General features: G+C 28.6%; 2 long non-coding RNA genes across 16 annotated transcripts; one reads left to right on the forward strand and one right to left on the reverse strand.

Annotated features, from left to right (window-relative positions):
* Window positions 1–390: 390 nt before the first annotated feature.
* Window positions 391–5,026, reverse strand: LOC149890678 (uncharacterized). 7 transcript variants are annotated; one of them, XR_016451340.1, is made up of 5 exons: window positions 4,704–5,026; window positions 2,930–2,974; window positions 2,491–2,587; window positions 1,479–1,644; window positions 391–584 (listed from the first exon to the last, which is right to left on the reverse strand). It is a non-coding gene; the product is annotated as an uncharacterized LOC149890678 (long non-coding RNA). The 7 variants fall into 7 exon arrangements; XR_016451339.1 differs by lacking the exon at window positions 4,704–5,026 and adding an exon at window positions 4,132–4,309; XR_016451342.1 differs by lacking the exon at window positions 2,930–2,974 and having other exon boundaries at window positions 4,704–5,025.
* A 1,455-nt stretch (window positions 5,027–6,481) lies between these two features.
* Window positions 6,482–14,085, forward strand: LOC149890679 (uncharacterized). 9 transcript variants are annotated; one of them, XR_016451331.1, is made up of 5 exons: window positions 6,482–6,759; window positions 8,487–8,531; window positions 8,874–8,970; window positions 13,110–13,171; window positions 13,892–14,085. It is a non-coding gene; the product is annotated as an uncharacterized LOC149890679 (long non-coding RNA). The 9 variants fall into 9 exon arrangements; XR_016451329.1 differs by lacking the exon at window positions 6,482–6,759 and adding an exon at window positions 12,872–12,891 and having other exon boundaries at window positions 7,152–8,531; window positions 13,078–13,171; XR_016451330.1 differs by lacking the exon at window positions 6,482–6,759 and adding an exon at window positions 7,152–7,329.
* The last annotated feature ends 8,303 nt before the right edge of the window (window positions 14,086–22,388 follow it).

Consider the following 22,388-nt stretch of genomic DNA (forward strand, 5'->3'; position numbering starts at 1 on the left):
AAGGAATGAATCAGCTGTGGCAAAGAGACAGCACTGCCCTTGCCGATCTTGTAGGCAATACCCAGTCGGCAAATTTAGTTGTAAATGCGCATTAGAAACTCGTTTAACTACGTATCGTTGTGGTATGTATGTTAGCCATTTTATCGTGTCGAACACGCATTAGAAATACGCATTAGATGCGTATAAAGACAGGTATACAATACGACGCCTACTGAGTATCAAACTCGCATTTGAAACTCTTGTAAACACGTATAAAACACGATAAACAGAGAATGTTCAATACAATTTTATTAACTAATATGAATTCATAACATAATGATAATGACTAGCAGTAAACAACCCGTAATATGGATTATGAGTTATTAAATCATTAATAACAATAAAAACACATTAATAACTTGATATATTATCTGAAAAACTAAATACAAATTTATCTATAAATATTTTAACGTTGATTCCCTAACAGCAACGTCATTGCTTATAGTTAACGACATAAAGACCGCATTAACATCAGTTGAGTTCTTTTTAAAATCTGTCACAACACAGGTACCAGAAAAGGGAAGTCAAGCAAAGCCTGCAAATACCTAAAAAAAGAAATGAAAAAAAAAATTACAATTTTTAATTACAAAAGTAATATTTGCATTTTATTGTTAGTAGAAATAGGATAATAATAAAAATAATAATAATAATAATAATAATAATAATAATAATAATAATAATAATAATAATAATAATAATAATATAAATAATAATAATAATAATAATAATAATAATAGTAATAATAATAATAATAATAATAGTAATAATAATAATAATAATAATAATAATAATAATAATAATAATAATAATAATAATAATAATAATAATAATAATAATAATAATAATAATAATAATAATAATAATAATAATAGTAATAATAATAATAATAATAATAGTAATAATAATAATAGTAATAATAATAATAATAATAATAATAATAATAATAATAATAATAATAATAATAATAATAATAATAATAATAATAATAATAATAATACTAACAATAGTAATAATAATACTAACAATAATAATAATAATAATAACAAGATTATAAAAAGGCTAGACAACACAATGTAGTAACACTGGCAAATAGCACCACAACTTAATAAGATATTTTATTAACTTAAATACTTGGACTAAAAAGATTTTATTTATTACAATATTTGAACAATCAAGGGACAATTATAGTTAAACAATTTGAGCAACTATATCATAAAATAGCAAGCAACTCGTAAAATATTTCTTATAAATGTGTGGTATTAAGAAATACGTAAGAGCTCAGTAATTACATAAGTTTTATTAAATCTCCCTCTCATCTAAGAGAGAGAGGGAGAGAAAGAAAGTGTTTACAAAGCAGCATGTTAACAAAAGTAAAAAAACACGGAATAAATAGTAGTAACTGGTTTTATCATGTAACCAGTAAACAAAATTATTTTTACCTTGATTAAAAGCTAATTTCCAGCATTTCTTAATTAAGCTCCAGCTTCTCTGTAACTGTTGACTAATGATTAATAGAGTAAATATCACATCATACTAAATTTACAAAATTAAAACCATGTTTCAACAGTAAGCTAACTAATCAAGAGATGACAAAGGGAAGACAAACTAAAAAAAAAAAATAAATGAAAAAAAGAACATGATTATAATAGAAATTGTAAAAAAATTTAAATTATTTAAATTTAAAAGTGTTAATTGTTACTATAAATAGTTAAACTCATACTTTGCTTTGTTCTAAAGTATCTAAAGTAAAATCAAAATAACAGACATTAACACTGCTTGACACTGAATTCTGTCAAGTAAATTTTCTGCTCACCAAGCAGCATTTTTTACATTTTAACAACGATTAATTTCATCCAGCCTAGATCTATTTTTTTCATTTGACAACGTTTTTCAAGTTGCCTATTAGCATTTACATTAATAACTTTGTTGAGCCTAATACTATCTATTTCAATTTCACTATTATCATTAAACATATTACCAGTAATCTTACTATTGTTACAACTGAATGAATGAACATAAAAGAATCTTACAAATTGTGATCTTTTCTAATCAAAGACTTTATTTAAACTTAAGATTTATTGAAGTCTATATCTTTTTATATGTTTATACACATTAGTCATTTATCAAAAATATTAAACAATATTTATTTACATCAATTATTTTTAATTCAACAAAGAATCTAGACTGCAATGCACAATGGAAAAATATCATCTTTTTTTTTTCAACTACTTTCTAAAGGAATTTTTTTATTTTTTCTATTCTGTTATTTTTTCTAAGAAAGAATATTTATATAGATACAGAGAAATATAAAATATACTGAAATATAGGCAGATTTATGTTTATAAACTTTCATGTCAACAGATTACAGTCAGTTTTCCATAATAAATACATAAAGTATATACCTAATATGAAGTAAATCCAATATAAAATAAAACAAAATCGTAAACTTACTCAAATCAGTATCAGTTACACTGTGTGAAGTAACTAAAAAGCACTTCAGTTCTTTTCAATTGCTCTAAAAAATAACTTTCAGCTCTTTCCAATTGCACTAAAAAATAAAACAAAACTTGCTTAGCTGAGTTGCCTAGTTTATAAGAATCTGAAAACAGATGAGTAAAAAACCAAGAACAAACAAACATTTATTTATTAGAACTACTATATTTTAAGCAAATTAAATTAAACAAAGAATAACGCCAATTCTCCTTAAAGGCTAAAAAAAAAATTTTCAGCTCAAATTTGCTTGCAGACCTTGCTTGTAAAACTATGTGAATAAGAAACACATTTAGAAAAGCCTAGAAACTACTTAAAAATGACATATGCAACATTGAAGTTTGAGCGTTGACTGGACTAATTATTAACAGATGTTTTTAAAAAATTCATATAAATTTACATATATTTGCTCTTTTATATCGTATAAACCCATCATATGATAAATCTGAAACGAAAAAATGTAATGGATAAGTGGATAAGTAAATACAAAGAAAAACATCATATATGAATCATAAATCAATATATCTGATAGAGATAAGATGTCATGATAAGAGAGTAGTAGTTGTTAAATATTGTTATTTCATGTTAGCTTTTAGAAAACAATTCATGTTGGTATGTCATGGTTCTAAAAATTCAAATTGAGATATAAACAAAATGTATATACGGCAAAATGATTTTTCTTGAGTGCCTTCTAGTAAATGATTAAAAGCAGTGAGTTTCAATAATAAAACCACTTATAATTTTTAACAATAGACACCAACATAAAGGTAAACCAAATGTAACAACATTAGTAACATAAATAACAACTTTACGCAAAATCTTGCTCAACATGTTTGCCAAGTCACACACTTTGAAAACATGTAAACAACATAATATAAACATATATGCTAACTATAAAACACAATATATTTATTTAACTTTACATAACATATATAAACACCTCATATAATATTTATATACACAACAGATACATTTTATACTATTTTAAAAACACATTTATAAAACAATTATATAACACATATTATCACATACATATATTTATCAAAAACTTTTTAACTTTGAACATAATATAAACATATATGCAAACTATCAACATATATAACTTGAACTGCGCGAACAAAAAATTTAAAAACAACATGAAAAAATCTAAAAAGATTCATATATATATTCATATATAAAGACATATTTTGTAATAAAATATCAAATTATAATCATATTTAACTTAAATCAAACACTTATCGAATAAAGAACAAAAAACAGATATAAGAACTGCAATCCTTATAACAAAATTTAATGTTTAGCAACAATAAAATGTCAGTGTTGGCTCAAAATTTTAATTTATTTTCTAAATTTTCTAAAACAGAACAAAAAATTCTGTATATAATCTATATCTGATAAAAATAAGTAAATATTGCACTGATAATCAGTAAAAACTGTACTGGAGATATGTGATACTACTTTAGCAGAATGATATCTCTTCATATAACTTTTAATAACGCTGATTATGATATAGAAATTGAAATCATTTACTTAGCTACTTTAGTATATGTATAACTAGAGAGATAATAAATAATACAAAATATCAACTAGTTTTGTAGCTACCTAGAGTAAAATGGTTTCATGTACAGGGAACTACTCCAACTATTATATTGCTGTAAACTTCCAGTTTATTAATATTATTGAATTTTCTATTTGGGCTTGCTCCATCAGACATTATAGCTCTTACTTTAAGTCCAATGGATTCCAATATACTATATATATATATATATATATATATATATATATATATACATATATATATATATATATACATATATATATATATATATATATATATATATATATATATATATATGTATATATATATATTTATGTATATATATATATATATAGATATATATATATATATATATATATATATAGATATATATATATATATGTATATATATATATATATATGTATATATATATATATATATATATACATATATATATATATACATGTTTAACAACAGAAATATATACAGTTAAGGATAAATAACTTATACATAAAGTAATATAAATGCAATAAAGAAAAAAAATAATTTGTCACAGTTTTAAAGAACTTAGCAAAGCCAATTTATGGCAAAACCCAAGTATAACTAAGTATTTAATATTAACAAAATATGATTTACCAGCTTTACATAAACCAAATTTTATTTGAAAAAAACAAATGGGTTATTATGTGCTTTTTATGACAAATGAAATAATATATGAAATATGAAAAACAAATCTTTCGGGCACGATATCGTACCCGATTATGATCAAATATAATATAATACGCATTTTTGATAAATAAGTAGTATTGAACTCGAATTCGAAACTTAAAACTAAATGCGTATTTTTCTGGCATCAACGGCGGTATGTTATACGTGATCAATACTCCGAGTATTTACAATACTAGATATGCCGACTGGGGACCCACTCTCTGTTGCGCTCTTTGATTTTTTTCTCCATCCGGGAAAAGTCATCCTCTTTTTCTTTCCACAACATCGCGTAAAGCTCGTCTCTTTTTTCATCGCTGTACATTTCAGGAATTTTAAACCTTACTTCCTTGAACGCAAGAGCCTCAAGCTGTCTTTTCTTTTTTGCATCAGGCTCTCTTTGGCTACACTCCAGAAAAAACGGGTGAAACGTCATTTTATTTAATGATCTTAATCTTAATTCCTTTTTCATCTATTTTTCCGTTTCGCTTCTCAAAATAATTGTTGCCGTGTCCCGTCTCTTTCATCGCTTTGTAAAGAGAGCCGTATTCGATCACTTCTCTTGTTTCAGCGTGCGTCATTTTTACAGCCACGGGATGGTTTCGGATCAAACGAAGCCTTTCGTATTTGGAATCTATCGGCTTAACATCCTCCATCATCGCATTTTTGTCGATCAGATGGTTCTCCAGCGCAATCATCGCCAAGCCCATTTTGCTTTTCGATGTTTTGGAAATGCCGTTTTCGATAAGTAAATTTTTCAAATCCTTTTTCGTATAAATCATCCTTTTATTAAGGATTTATTTTTTTATCTTGAGACATCAATAAATTCGAAGAATTCATGTGGGTGCTCTGCACTTAATACACAACGTTTATTTTGTTTCCGTCGGATTTGATTCTGAGCAGCTTGTCAGAGATCACCACGGCAAAGGCTTGAGTGTCTGCAGGAACGTTTGCGTTAAAGGTGGCTTTAATTTGCACGTCCAACACGGTCGATTTTAACCTCTCAGCCTGCTTGCTCACGTCAAAAACGAAAATAGGGCAAATGTGTCTGTAGTTCAGCGCTGTTATATTCGGCTGGGCAACAATTTCGCTGATTCCAAAAATCTTGTTGTCAAACTTGCATGCGTCTCTGTAAGCCCTTGAAAATTTGTTGTTTGTAAAGGCCAAGTCGTAATCCACAGCAGGATACCTTTCGCTGTTTAAGGTCACATACATGTTTTTCAAATCGCAGTGGTTGAATACGGAAGGGTTTAGATCTTGACTGCCGTCTTTATTGGTCTGGAATCCAACAATGATGTACCTCGGTCGTTCACTGGCTGATCTAGCACTTAACCTCCAACTGAACGTATTGGACACTGGTACGGCAATGGTGTCGCACTGTCTGGATCTAAACGACAACGGAACGTCCACTTTGGACTCGATGAGTTTGTAAAGGCGGTTGTTGGCCATAACAGAGGGAGTGACATGAGGCATAAACAAAGACAGTTTGCTCGAGGTTACTTTTCCTGCAGCTGTTGCCTCGCTCTTAAAAATCGCATCAACGTCGCTCTTTCTTACAAGGGTTATCGTGTGCTTGAATCCGTCAGAACTTTTTCTTAATCTTCACATAAACCAAAAATGTGCTTCAAAGGAATGCAAAATGAAAAGCTCCCTTTATCAGCAGGCTGCTTAATGATGAAATCCTGTCTTGCGCTAATGCCGCTACCCAGTCGGCATATCTAGTATTGTAAATACTCGGAGTATTGATCACGTATAACATACCGCCGTTGATGCCAGAAAAATACGCATTTAGTTTTAAGTTTCGAATTCGAGTTCAATACTACTTATTTATCAAAAATGCGTATTATATTATATTTGATCATAATCGGGTACGATATCGTGCCCGAAAGATTTGTTTTTCATATTTCATATATTATTTCATTTGTCATAAAAAGCACATAATAACCCATTTGTTTTTTTCAAATAAAATTTGGTTTATGTAAAGCTGGTAAATCATATTTTGTTAATATTAAATACTTAGTTATACTTGGGTTTTGCCATAAATTGGCTTTGCTAAGTTCTTTAAAACTGTGACAAATTATTTTTTTTCTTTATTGCATTTATATTACTTTATGTATAAGTTATTTATCCTTAACTGTATATATTTCTGTTGTTAAACATGTATATATATATATATGTATATATATATATATATATATATACATATATATATATATATATACATATATATATATATATCTATATATATATATATATATATATATATATCTATATATATATATATATACATAAATATATATATATACATATATATATATATATATATATATATATATATATATATATATGTATATATATATATATATATGTATATATATATATATATATATATATATATATATATATAGTATATTGGAATCCATTGGACTTAAAGTAAGAGCTATAATGTCTGATGGAGCAAGCCCAAATAGAAAATTCAATAATATTAATAAACTGGAAGTTTACAGCAATATAATAGTTGGAGTAGTTCCCTGTACATGAAACCATTTTACTCTAGGTAGCTACAAAACTAGTTGATATTTTGTATTATTTATTATCTCTCTAGTTATACATATACTAAAGTAGCTAAGTAAATGATTTCAATTTCTATATCATAATCAGCGTTATTAAAAGTTATATGAAGAGATATCATTCTGCTAAAGTAGTATCACATATCTCCAGTACAGTTTTTACTGATTATCAGTGCAATATTTACTTATTTTTATCAGATATAGATTATATACAGAATTTTTTGTTCTGTTTTAGAAAATTTAGAAAATAAATTAAAATTTTGAGCCAACACTGACATTTTATTGTTGCTAAACATTAAATTTTGTTATAAGGATTGCAGTTCTTATATCTGTTTTTTGTTCTTTATTCGATAAGTGTTTGATTTAAGTTAAATATGATTATAATTTGATATTTTATTACAAAATATGTCTTTATATATGAATATATATATGAATCTTTTTAGATTTTTTCATGTTGTTTTTAAATTTTTTGTTCGCGCAGTTCAAGTTATATATGTTGATAGTTTGCATATATGTTTATATTATGTTCAAAGTTAAAAAGTTTTTGATAAATATATGTATGTGATAATATGTGTTATATAATTGTTTTATAAATGTGTTTTTAAAATAGTATAAAATGTATCTGTTGTGTATATAAATATTATATGAGGTGTTTATATATGTTATGTAAAGTTAAATAAATATATTGTGTTTTATAGTTAGCATATATGTTTATATTATGTTGTTTACATGTTTTCAAAGTGTGTGACTTGGCAAACATGTTGAGCAAGATTTTGCGTAAAGTTGTTATTTATGTTACTAATGTTGTTACATTTGGTTTACCTTTATGTTGGTGTCTATTGTTAAAAATTATAAGTGGTTTTATTATTGAAACTCACTGCTTTTAATCATTTACTAGAAGGCACTCAAGAAAAATCATTTTGCCGTATATACATTTTGTTTATATCTCAATTTGAATTTTTAGAACCATGACATACCAACATGAATTGTTTTCTAAAAGCTAACATGAAATAACAATATTTAACAACTACTACTCTCTTATCATGACATCTTATCTCTATCAGATATATTGATTTATGATTCATATATGATGTTTTTCTTTGTATTTACTTATCCACTTATCCATTACATTTTTTCGTTTCAGATTTATCATATGATGGGTTTATACGATATAAAAGAGCAAATATATGTAAATTTATATGAATTTTTTAAAAACATCTGTTAATAATTAGTCCAGTCAACGCTCAAACTTCAATGTTGCATATGTCATTTTTAAGTAGTTTCTAGGCTTTTCTAAATGTGTTTCTTATTCACATAGTTTTACAAGCAAGGTCTGCAAGCAAATTTGAGCTGAAAATTTTTTTTTTAGCCTTTAAGGAGAATTGGCGTTATTCTTTGTTTAATTTAATTTGCTTAAAATATAGTAGTTCTAATAAATAAATGTTTGTTTGTTCTTGGTTTTTTACTCATCTGTTTTCAGATTCTTATAAACTAGGCAACTCAGCTAAGCAAGTTTTGTTTTATTTTTTAGTGCAATTGGAAAGAGCTGAAAGTTATTTTTTAGAGCAATTGAAAAGAACTGAAGTGCTTTTTAGTTACTTCACACAGTGTAACTGATACTGATTTGAGTAAGTTTACGATTTTGTTTTATTTTATATTGGATTTACTTCATATTAGGTATATACTTTATGTATTTATTATGGAAAACTGACTGTAATCTGTTGACATGAAAGTTTATAAACATAAATCTGCCTATATTTCAGTATATTTTATATTTCTCTGTATCTATATAAATATTCTTTCTTAGAAAAAATAACAGAATAGAAAAAATAAAAAAATTCCTTTAGAAAGTAGTTGAAAAAAAAAAGATGATATTTTTCCATTGTGCATTGCAGTCTAGATTCTTTGTTGAATTAAAAATAATTGATGTAAATAAATATTGTTTAATATTTTTGATAAATGACTAATGTGTATAAACATATAAAAAGATATAGACTTCAATAAATCTTAAGTTTAAATAAAGTCTTTGATTAGAAAAGATCACAATTTGTAAGATTCTTTTATGTTCATTCATTCAGTTGTAACAATAGTAAGATTACTGGTAATATGTTTAATGATAATAGTGAAATTGAAATAGATAGTATTAGGCTCAACAAAGTTATTAATGTAAATGCTAATAGCAGTGGCGTACCAACATGTTTTGGGGCCTAGGGCGACACTTGGTAAATGGGGCCTATATATATATATATATATATATATATATATATATATATATATATATATATATATATATATATATATATATATATATATTAGACATGTCCAAAAAACAACTTTTTTTAAAAATGTCTGAGCACAGCCGCTAAATGTGTTCTTTGTAATAAATTAATACTAAATTTAAAAAATTTTTGAATAAAAAAAATTTTTAGGGGTTGCTCAAGACCCTTAAACATCAGACAAGTCCCTAATATTTTGAAAAAAAAAGTTTTTTAAAACCATATCATGTTGGGTCTCAAAAGAAGTGAAATTTTATAAAAATTTCAAAAATACTAACTATTTTATATAAAAATTACCAGTTCAAATTTTATGAATTAAAAACTATCGTTTTTTAACAAAAAATAAAAAAGTGCATATTTTTAAAGTTTTTTTTAATAAACTTTTTAATTTGTGTTTTTTATAAACTTTTTTTATTATTTTTGAAATTTTTATAAAATTTCACTTCTTTTGAGACCCAACATGATATGGTTTTAAAAAACTTTTTTTTTCAAAATATTAGGGACTTGTCTGATGTTTAAGGGTCTTGAGCGACCCCTAAAAATTTTTTTTATTCAAAAATTTTTTAAATTTAGTATTAATTTATTACATAGAACACATTTAGCAGCTGTGCTCAGACATTTTTTAAAAAAGTTGTTTTTTGGACATGTCTAATATATATATATATATATATATATATATATATATATATATATATATATATATATATATATATATATATAGGCCTTATATATATATGTATATATATGGGGCCTTATATATATATATATATATGGCCTATATATATATATATATATAGGCCGTATATATAAATATATATGGGGCCTTTATATATATATATATATATATGGGGCCTTTATATATATATATATATATATATATATATATATATATATATATATATATATATATATATATATATATATATATATATATATCTATGGGGCCTTTATATATATATATATATATATATATATATATATATATATATATATTTATATATATATATATATATATTTATATATATATATATATATATTTATAGATATATATATATATATATATGGGGCCTTTATATATATATATATATATGGGGCCTTTATATATATATATATATATATATATATATATATATATATATATATATATATTATATATATATATATATATATATATATATATATATATATATATATATATATATATATATATATATATATATATATAGACTACATTAATAAATGTATGTATGTATATATATATATATATATATATATATATATATATATATATATATATATATATATATATATATATATATATATATATATGGGGCCTTTATATATATATATATATATATATATATATATATATATATATATATATATATATATATATATATATATATATATATATATATATATATATATATATATATATATATATATAATAGACTACATTAATAAATGTATGTATAACACATTATCTTTCTCCACTTTCTTGAAAACGTTTGTAATAAACAAAAATTAGCAAATACCATCTTTATCATTATCTATCAGTTTATATGTTTATATATATATATATATCCATTAACGCCATTTTATCACTTATAGAAATTCATTTATGTACACAAATGACTAAAGCATTAGTTTTGATAATTTATTTTAAATGATAATACAATGATGTATAAAAATGTACAGTAAAAAAAACAGATTTACAGCAAAGAGTTACCTCTAGAAACACATTAAATGCTTTCTTGCGAGCCTTGATTTCTGCAAATCGTTTGATTAACTCATCAAAATTCACATGTTTTGCAATTTCGTTTTCTACATATATTATGGCCAAGCTCGTCAAGCGAGACTGGCACATTGTAGAGCGGAGATAGTTTTTAATTAATTTCAATTTTGAAAAACTCCTCTCACAAGAAGCCACGGACACACATGTAGTTAGAAACAGTTTAAGAGCTTCAGTCACGTTTGGCAACGATTCACAAAAGTCCATTTCGATGATAAACTGAAGCATTTTCAAGGATGTCCATGCAGCTGCAATGTCTAATTTGATGCCAGAAGCCCTCAGATGCCTTCTTAGCCTCTTTACTTCAGGCAGCATTTCTTCCTCCTCTACATCATTGAAAGTTTCTGAAAACTGATGGGCATAGGTTACAATTTCTTCATCAGTTGCCTTCAAAAGATTACCTGTGTGTACAACAGCAAACTTTTCATACACAGTATTTATCGAGGTCAAACGTTTTTCTAATTCTACATGAAAGTGGTCAATGCACTCGAACATAGCACGCTTCAATTCTTCCTGTGGAGTTAAACCTGCATCTTTAGCAGTTTCTCCTGGCATCATCTTTTTCACTCGCTTGCGTTTTCTGCTTTCAATATCAATGCCCATTTCAGCACAAGTCTGGGTCGCATATTCTACAGCATTATGGACCAGTACTTCTCGACTCTCTACTAAAAAGGTCTTCAAGCTTTTCAGCTTCACAACACACTTTTCCAAGCTAATACCTTCGATTTGAAGATATTTTTGGGCATGATTCACCTCGAGTAGAATGTGGTACCACAAATGCAAGAAGCAAAGGAAATTGAAATTACAAATGTTTGTCATCAACACCTCCGCTGCTCCTCTCGTATCTAGGTTTTCAGAAGCATCACAAAGCTTTTCCACAGCCTTAACCAACTTTTCGAAATGTTTGAAGATTAGTTTTACAGCATCATGATGAGCACTCCACCTGGTATCATTAGGTCTCTTCACTGTCACTCCAATGGTTTCTTTTAGGACCTCCCATCTATGTGTTGAACATGAAAAAAACGTGTACACACTTTCCAAAGTTCCAAAAAATGTAACACAAACAGAAACACTACCAAAAGCATGTACGCCACATAAATTAAGTGAATGGTTAGCACAAGGCACAAATATTCATTTTTGTTGTAAACAATTATGATAACAGAACAAAAATGTTGACTATTACAAAATCCGGCTGAAGTAAAAAAATATAAACTGTATTAACATTTGGGGGCCTTACTCCCAGACGGGGCCTGGGGCGGACCGCCCCTCCCGCCCCACCTTCGGTACGCCACTGGCTAATAGGCAACTTGAAAAACGTTGTCAAATGAAAAAAATAGATCTAGGCTGGATGAAATTAATTGTTGTTAAAATGTAAAAAATGCTGCTCGGTGAGCAGAAAATTTACTTGACAGAATTCAGTGTCAAGCAGTGTTAATGTCTGTTATTTTGATTTTACTTTAGACACTTTAGAACAAAGCAAAGTATGAGTTTAACTATTTATAGTAACAATTAACACTTTTAAATTTAAATAATTTAAATTTTTTTACAATTTCTATTATAATCATATTCTTTTTTTCATTTATTTATTTTTTTAGTTTGTCTTCCCTTTGTTATCTCTTGATTAGTTAGCTTACTGTTGAAACATGGTTTTAATTTTGTAAATTTAGTATGATGTGATATTTACTCTATTAATCATTAGTCAACAGTTACAGAGAAGCTGGAGCTTAATTAAGAAATGCTGGAAATTAGCTTTTAATCAAGGTAAAAATAATTTTGTTTACTGGTTACATGATAAAACCAGTTACTACTATTTATTCCGTGTTTTTTTACTTTTGTTAACATGCTGCTTTGTAAACACTTTCTTTCTCTCCCTCTCTCTCTTAGATGAGAGGGAGATTTAATAAAACTTATGTAATTACTGAGCTCTTACGTATTTCTTAATACCACACATTTATAAGAAATATTTTACGAGTTGCTTGCTATTTTATGATATAGTTGCTCAAATTGTTTAACTATAATTGTCCCTTGATTGTTCAAATATTGTAATAAATAAAATCTTTTTAGTCCAAGTATTTAAGTTAATAAAATATCTTATTAAGTTGTGGTGCTATTTGCCAGTGTTACTACATTGTGTTGTCTAGCCTTTTTATAATCTTGTTATTATTATTATTATTATTGTTAGTATTATTATTATTATTATTGTTAGTATTATTATTATTATTGTTATTATTATTATTATTATTATTATTATTATTATTATTATTATTATTATTATTATTATTATTATTATTTTTATTATTATTATTACTATTATTATTATTGTTATTATTATTATTATTATTATTATTATTATTATTATTATTATTATTATTATTATTATTATTATTATTTTTATTATTATCCTATTTCTACTAACAATAAAATGCAAATATTACTTTTGTAATTAAAAATTGTAATTTTTTTTTTCATTTCTTTTTTTAGGTATTTGCAGGCTTTGCTTGACTTCCCTTTTCTGGTACCTGTGTTGTGACAGATTTTAAAAAGAACTCAACTGATGTTAATGCGGTCTTTATGTCGTTAACTATAAGCAATGACGTTGCTGTTAGGGAATCAACGTTAAAATATTTATAGATAAATTTGTATTTAGTTTTTCAGATAATATATCAAGTTATTAATGTGTTTTTATTGTTATTAATGATTTAATAACTCATAATCCATATTACGGGTTGTTTACTGCTAGTCATTATCATTATGTTATGAATTCATATTAGTTAATAAAATTGTATTGAACATTCTCTGTTTATCGTGTTTTATACGTGTTTACAAGAGTTTGATGCTCAGTAGGCGTCGTATTGTATACCTGTCTTAATACACATCTGATGTCTATTTTTAATGCGCGTTCGACACGATAAAATGGCTAACATATATTCGTAAATAACGCGTATTCTGGAAAGTTTTAAATGCGCATGCAATACCAGGAAAATATCGTATTGAATATTCTCTAATTGTCGTGTTTTATACGTGTTTACAAGAGTTTCAAATGCGAGTTTGATACTCAGTAGGCGTCGTATTGTATACCTGTCTTAATACGCATCTAATGCGTATTTCTAATGCGTGTTCGACACGATAAAATGGCTAACATACATACCACAACGATACGTAATTAAACGAGTTTCTAATGCGCATTTACAACTAAATTTGCCGACTGGGTCCATTTGAGCAAGCAAGAAAAGCTGAGAGCAATTGACAAACGCGTTCTTGAATTGGACTGCGATTGGGAAGAAAAGAAGAAAATGACTGCAAAACTGAAAATGGACACAATGCTCCAAAAATATGAATATTTTCCCTTTGCTGAAAAAAAATTGAATTCGAGTAATATCATTAACGACGATTAAAAAAGATGGGTAATAATCAAAGCAAATATTCTGGTTTTGAGGTGAGGTATCGCATTACAAAAGAAGAAATTTTAACAGCTCTTGATGAAAACTCAGAGTTGTCTTCAGATCCGGTTTTTCGTAAATTTCAAGTAAACGTTCGAAAGATTGCAAAGTCAGATCGACTTCGTTTAAAAGAAATAATTAAGAACAAGTCAACTGAAGAATCGAATTGCGCGATGAAAGCATCTCTGAAAATGAATGCCATTATGAAGGCAACTCTGATTCACAAAGATATTCTTGTTAAAAATAGTAAAGAAAAACATCTATTACAAGATTATCTTGAGTGTATTCCTAAAAAGTGTGTTGAGATCTTTTAGTTTTTTAGTTTCTTTGAAACCATGGAAAATCTGCGATTTTTTAAGATCTTTGAATCCGTGGAAAATTCTCTGAATTTTTTTTAATTCTTTTTGAAGAATTGAAAATTGATCTCGAGATTTGCAGCGATTAAAAAAAGATGGACAGACAGTTTGAAGAAGATGATTCGTCAGATGATTCGTCTGATGAGGCTGAAGAAATGGGAAGATTGTTGGAAAGAGAGTTGGAAGATGGTTTGTAGGAAGATATTGAAGAAGAGTGGGAAGAATCTGATTGCGCTCCTGCTGCTTAGATTCTTTGAATCCATGGAAAATCTGCGATTTTTTAAGATCTCTTTCAAGTGAAAAAGTTTGCTGAAAAAAATTGAATTCGAGTAAAATAATTGACAGCGATTAAAAAAGATGGATAACATGCAAAGCACGCTTAACATGCTCAGACAGTCTGGAAAAATGCTTAAAAAAATTTACAAGCTTGAACTTAAAGTTTATTTGAAACTGAGTAGGCCGTTGATGAAAGATGCGTTTGAAAAGAACTACATGCCAATTCACAAAATGATTAAAGGCCTCTGCTTTCTCAGAAATCAGCTGTTTGATGAAATTGTGAGCAGTGATTTGAGTAAAAAAGACATATGCAAAATAAAAAGGCTTTTTGAACACGATATTTATCATCTAAAATATATCTTAGGTAAACACAGTGAAATGTTTAATGATGCGGTTTATGAAGGAGATATAGTTCATGCCCTTGATGGAGAACATTACCGAATGATCCAACTCTTTGGTGAAGAGGAACTGCTGATGAGAGACTATGAATCTCTAAAAGAGATGAAAAATCAAATCGACCTCGCCATTTTATTAATCGAATTGGATGAACTAAGGCCTTGAAATCACCCTTTTTGATTCTTTTTGAAGAATTAAAAATCGCAGATTTCCATGGATCTAAAAGATCCTAAAAAATTGAACTCGAGATAAATAATTTACGACGATTAAAAAAGATGGAAAGGAAGTATGTGATTGAATTTGATGTCATTGGTCGTGCGCATCTGTTTGATGAATACAAAGAAATTCATGCGGCTGGATGCGAATTTACTGCACATGACGAGTGTGGAAGAAAGTATACAATTAGATTTGATGAAATGGGTCAAGCGCATGTATACGACTCAATAGGCGAAATTTTTGCCAATTATTCTTTTTAAGATTCTTTGAATTTTTAAGATCATTTCATGATCACTGGAAAATCTACGATTTTTTAATTCTTTTTAAAGAATTGAAAAAAATTGAATTCGGGATAAATAATTGACAGCATTTAAAAAAGATGGCTAACGGTTCAAATACTGAAGAACTAGAAGTTCACTTGTTTAAAGGGAGTGATCTTTTAAATGCTCTTAACGATAATCCAACTTCATACAAAACAAAGTCACCAATTCTGTTATCATTATTTAACGATGTTGAAAAAATTCCAAAAGAAGTAAAAATCACTTTTAAAGAAATTCTTAAAGGAGTACCGTTTAAAGAAGTGTTTCCAATTTTAAAAACAGTGACTGTTTTACATTTTTATCATTGAGAAGGAATATTAAGCCCTAAAGGACTTGAACAATATCATAATTGGTCTAAGTTTTTAAAAACATTTAATTATATTCATTCAGATATATGCCAATTTGCCATTACTGGAAAAATGAAAGGATTTAAATTTTAAGATCATTTTTTAATTCTTTTTGAAGAATTGAAAAAACTGAATTAAGAAGAATAAAATCTTTCAGTAATAAAAATGCATTACACAAAAAAGGAATTGAGAGAGTTGCTGAGGGAAAATGGTGTTATACAAACATCAAACAATTTGTTGGCATTGACAATGATCGCGCTTGAAAATAATTTGCTCGATAAAGACGAATTAATGTTAAAGGTAAAAGAAAGGAAACCTGTTGGAAGACCGAGAAAGCCTAAAAAAGAGGAAAAGCCTGTCGATCCTAAATGGCAAAAACTTGTTGAAATTAGAAAACATCCTATCATTTATAAAATTACCCATGTGGAGACAGGTGAGGTGACTGAATACAAGTCTCATTACCAATTAAGAAAAGAAACGGGTCACTACTGGAAATACTTTGACAATAAACACGGTTATCAAATAAAAGTGATTAAGTTGTAACGAGATTTTAATTTTGCTGAAAATTAAAATTTTTGATCACGGCATAAAAAAAATGAAAATGGGTTAAATATTTTTTTCCCTTTATAAAATGGATAAACTAGATATGAAAGCGTTAAAAGAGATGGCTAATGACCGAGGTGTCAAAGGCATCTCAAGAATGAGAAAAGCTGAGCTCATTGCAGCTATAGAAAATACAAAGCCCATCATTGGGTATGGTCCTCAACATGTTGCTCGTAGACGCACGACTGAGGCGAGACCTTTGCCTGCTCCGAGGCCGATTCCTGCTCCTCGTCCCGTTTCCAATGACTTGATTTCATTCGGACCTGCTCGCTTGCGAAATCAAGTGACAAGACCTGAACCATCCATCCTTGACACACCTGTTGTTGATTCAACAAACGTTATTGCACCTAGACCGGTTCCCGCACCAAGATGGTTTTCAAAAATTGCAACGACTGTATCTAACGGCTTTAACCAACTAAATGCTCTCGTTGATCCATTCATTCCGAATAAGGTGAAAAATGCAGTGAGCAGCGTGAGAAATGGAGTTGAAGAAACAATCAATTCTCTCAAAGGTCTTGTATTTGGTGCTCCAAAACCTTTTACAGTAAAATTTAATATGACCAAGCATGCAATGGAGCGTGCTGTTAGACAATTTTCTTACACGCCTTCTTCTCAATACCAAGACCTTGAAACCTTTTTTAATAGGGTGAGGGAGTCTGCCATTCAAACCAGGGAAGGAGAAAGAAACACAAAAGTAAGGATTATCTTAACATGCGAAATGAAATCTGTAAGCATCTTGACTGGTGAAGAAATTACTCAAACAGCAAACTTCTCATCCAACTCGGAAATTATTCTAGCAGCTACAGATGTAAGAGAGTTGATAAGTAAAATGGAAGAAAAAATCTTGGAAAATAGTGTCAAATGCAACAAGTTGGGATCCAATGGTGTCATGTCCAAGATTTTAAAAATGGATATCAACTTTATCGATTTCAAACCTCTAAGCGGTTCTTCCTACATGGAGCTAACTCCAAAGTTGAAAAACAAAAAAGCCATCATCAACATGGAAAACAAAGACAATGAATGTTTCAAGTGGTGTGTTGCCAGAGCTCTTAACATGAAAAATAGAGACAACGAAAGAATTGATGATGACTTGATTCTAAAATCAGAAGAGCTCGATTGGGATGGAATAAAATTTCCTGTTGACTACCATAAAATCGACAAGTTTGAAGTGAATAATCCAACCATAAGCGTGAACGTCTATGAGTATGAAGAAAAAGAACCTCAACCTTTGCGAGTATCTGATTTTATGGACCGAAAGCACTGTGTTGATTTGTTGTATATTTCAAACGAAAAAAACAGCCATTATTGTCTCATTAAAAATTTCAGTCGGTTTGCCGGTTCATCAGCATCAGCTCGTCAACAAAAAAGATATTTTTGCAGAAGGTGCATGCAAGGTTTTGACCAAGAAGAAAAGCTTCAAACCCATCGAGAATACTGCTATGATAATGCTCCAATGAGAATTGATCTTCCTAAAGAAGGGTCGACCCTTGAGTTTAAAAACTTTCAAAAGGGTATGAGACATCCGTTTGTGATCTATGCTGACTTTGAAAGTTTTATCAAGACCATCAACACTTGCACCCCTGACTTAAAACAGTCATACACCAAACAATATCAAAAACACGTTCCAAGTTCTATCGTCTATTATATCAAATGCTACGACAAAACCATTTACAAGGGAAAGCTTGAAACTTACACAGCTAAAAGCGATGACGATGACGTGGCTAAAAAATTTATTACCATGCTTGAAGCAGACCTTAAAAATATTTGGAACGACAGCGATTTACTACAAAAACACTGGGAAAAAAAGAAACACAAGACTGATGAGGACAAGAAGAAGTTTGAAGATGCAACTGAATGTCATATTTGCAATAAAGATCTTAACGGTGATAAAGTATGGGACCACTGCCATTTGACTGGAAAGTACCGTGGTGCTGCTCATAACAAATGCAACATTGATTATAAAATTCCAAAATTTATTCCCGTTGCCTTTCATAACTTGTCTGGCTACGACTACCATTTATTCATCAAGAAATTAGGTGGAAAGCTCAATTGCATCCCAAACAATGAAGAAAATTACATCAGCTTCTCGAAAAAAATCAAAGTGAGAGACTTTATCGATGAGAAAGGTAAACTTCAAGGAGTTTGGAAAGAAATAAGGTTTATTGACACCACCAGATTCATGCCTGACAAATTAGAAAAACTGGCTAAAAATCTAACCGACGATCAATGCAAAAACGTTAAAAAATATTTTCCTGAAGATAAACAGTTCAACTTGATAAGAAAAAAAGGCATTTACCTTTACGAATGGGTAGACTCCATTGAAAAGTTTTCCGAAACGCAATTGCCTCCAAAAGAAGCCTTTTATTCCAAACTGGAAGATGAACCAGCAAAAGAGGAAGACTACGCGCATGCACAAAACGTTTATAAAGAATTTGGATGCAAAACGTTTAAAGACTACCACGAGCTATACAACAAGTCTGACGTGCTGATTCTTGCAGATGCCTTTGAAAATTTTAGAGACGTATGCATAAAATGTTACGGTCTTGATCCCGCCTGGTATTACACCTCTCCTGGATTAGCCTGGGACGCCATGTTAAAGAAAACTAAAATTAAATTGGAATTGATAACCGATATTGACATGCTCAACATGATCCGAAAAGGAATACGCGGTGGAATCAGCATGATCTCAAACCAACTTGGAAATGCTAACAACAAATACATGAACAAATATGATCCTTCAAAACCATCGAAGTTCCTTCAGTATTTAGACGCCAACAATTTATACGGATGGGCTATGAGCAAACCTCTTCCCGTTGGAGGATTCAGATGGATGAATGATCTTCAAAATTGGCGTAGCATGCCATGCATACTTGAAGTCGATTTGAGCTATCCTGAAGAGCTTCACGATTTACACAACGACTACCCTTTGGCTCCTGAAAGATTAACCATTGGAAAAGTAGATAAGCTCGTTCCAAATTTAAACAATAAAATAAAATACGTCGTTCATCATGAAAACCTAAAACTTTATGAACAATTAGGTTTAGTCATCACCAAAATTCACAGAGGTATCACCTTTAAAGAAGAACCTTTCATGAAAGAATACATTGACCTCAACACCAAGGAGAGAACAAAAGCTACCAACGAATCTGATAAGGAATTTTTCAAACTCATGAACAACTCCGTCTTTGGAAAAACAATGGAAAATATTCTAAAGCGCGTTGATGTCAGACTTATCACCACAAAAAAAGAAGCTTTAAAATTATCCAAAGTCCCTCGTTATAAACGAAACACCATTTTTGATGAAAACTTAATCGCGGTTCACATGGAAAAAACAAAATGCTTTTACGACAAACCTTTTTACTTGGGAATGAGCATCCTCGATTTGAGCAAAACTTTGATGTTTGATTTCCATTACGGATACATCAAACCTAAATACGGTGATAAAGCCAAGTTGCTCATGACTGACACTGACTCACTTTTTTACGAAATCGAAACGGATGATTTTTTCAAAGACATTTCTAACGATCTAAAAAACATGTTTGACACGAGCAACTTTTCTAATAACCATCCTGCCATTGAAAACGTTGGCTTTGAAGTAGGATTAAATAATAAGACCATCGGCATGTTCAAAGACGAAGCCGGAGGAAAAATAATTAAAGAATTTGTTGGACTTCGACCCAAGCTCTACTCTTACAAAATCACTAAAGATGAACACAAAAAATGCAAAGGGATGAAAAAGAACGTGGTCAAAAATAAGCTTACTCACCAACATTTTAAAGACTGCTTAATGAGTGGAAATGAACAACTTGCAACCATGAACGTTTTCAGATCTCATCTTCACGACATCTACACTGAAGAAATCAACAAAGTTGCACTCAGCGCAAAAGATGACAAAAGGATCCTATTAAATGATCACACCACCTTGGCTATTGGACACTACAAGACGGTAAGTCACTGAGGTAAGAAAGATTTTTAAATCATTGCACATGTTAAGAAAATTGAATTAACATCTTAAAAAAAATTTAGGCATCTTGAAGGGTACAGAAATAACATGATTATTTTTATACTTCTTCTTGATAAGAATTTTAAAAAAAGACGCCATCTTGGAAATAATTGAATACACATTATATTAACCTTTCCATGTCACACAACACTCCCATACTTAAGGAGTATCAATGCGCCAGAACCGGCATTCTATAGTAGTTCCATCCTTAAATAGATAGCAGTCTCTAGTACTACAGTGTATAAAACATTCAAGCTTAAATAATGGTGTTTTTGGTGTGACTAATCATTTTTGGATAAAGTGATGCGCATATTGAATGGGACAAAATACTGCTAATTGAATGAATTTAATAAAAAATTATTTACAGCTCAGCAGAGGGATGCTGCAGTCCCTTATTTTTACCCCCATGGGTAATGGGTATTATTTACACACTTTACACTTTAATATTTTACTTAAATAAAAATAACTAAATATAATATTCTAAAATGAGAAAATTCTACTTTGATTGAAATTAAATTAGAGTTAAAAAGTTTAAAGTTAAAAACATTTTTGTGCGGTCTTTATATATGTATCTATATATTTAACTACATTTACAATTAATAAACTAATTTGAAAAATGGTTGATTAAATACGTTCATTTTTAATTCTTTAATGTATTTTAATTTAAAATTCTTTTAATTCTTTTGTCCCATTCAATGAGACATACTTAATGAATAGGACAAATGTCATGCTCCAATAAAACTCTCTTTTTACCAATAGCCAAATGCAAATCCAATTTTTTTGTTTTACTATATCATTGAGCAAGAGTCGGTGGTTGTCAAACATATTTAAATATATATATTAAACAATTTTATCTACGTTTAAAATGCATTTTGCTAAAACTGTTCCATTCATTGAGGTTTTCCCCTACTTACAACAACTGACGATTAGGGACTTGGGAGAGGCAATCTTTTAATTTAATCAAAAGATTTTTGTTTTTTTTTCTTTTTCTTTTTTTGGGAAGGAGGGGGGGATTTTTATT

The sequence above is a fragment of the Hydra viridissima genome, unplaced genomic scaffold (genome assembly GCF_058129835.1).
Source record: "Hydra viridissima isolate aposymbiotic clone 2 unplaced genomic scaffold, HvirCarnegie_v1 scaffold_3, whole genome shotgun sequence".
NCBI lineage: Eukaryota > Metazoa > Cnidaria > Hydrozoa > Anthoathecata > Hydridae > Hydra > Hydra viridissima.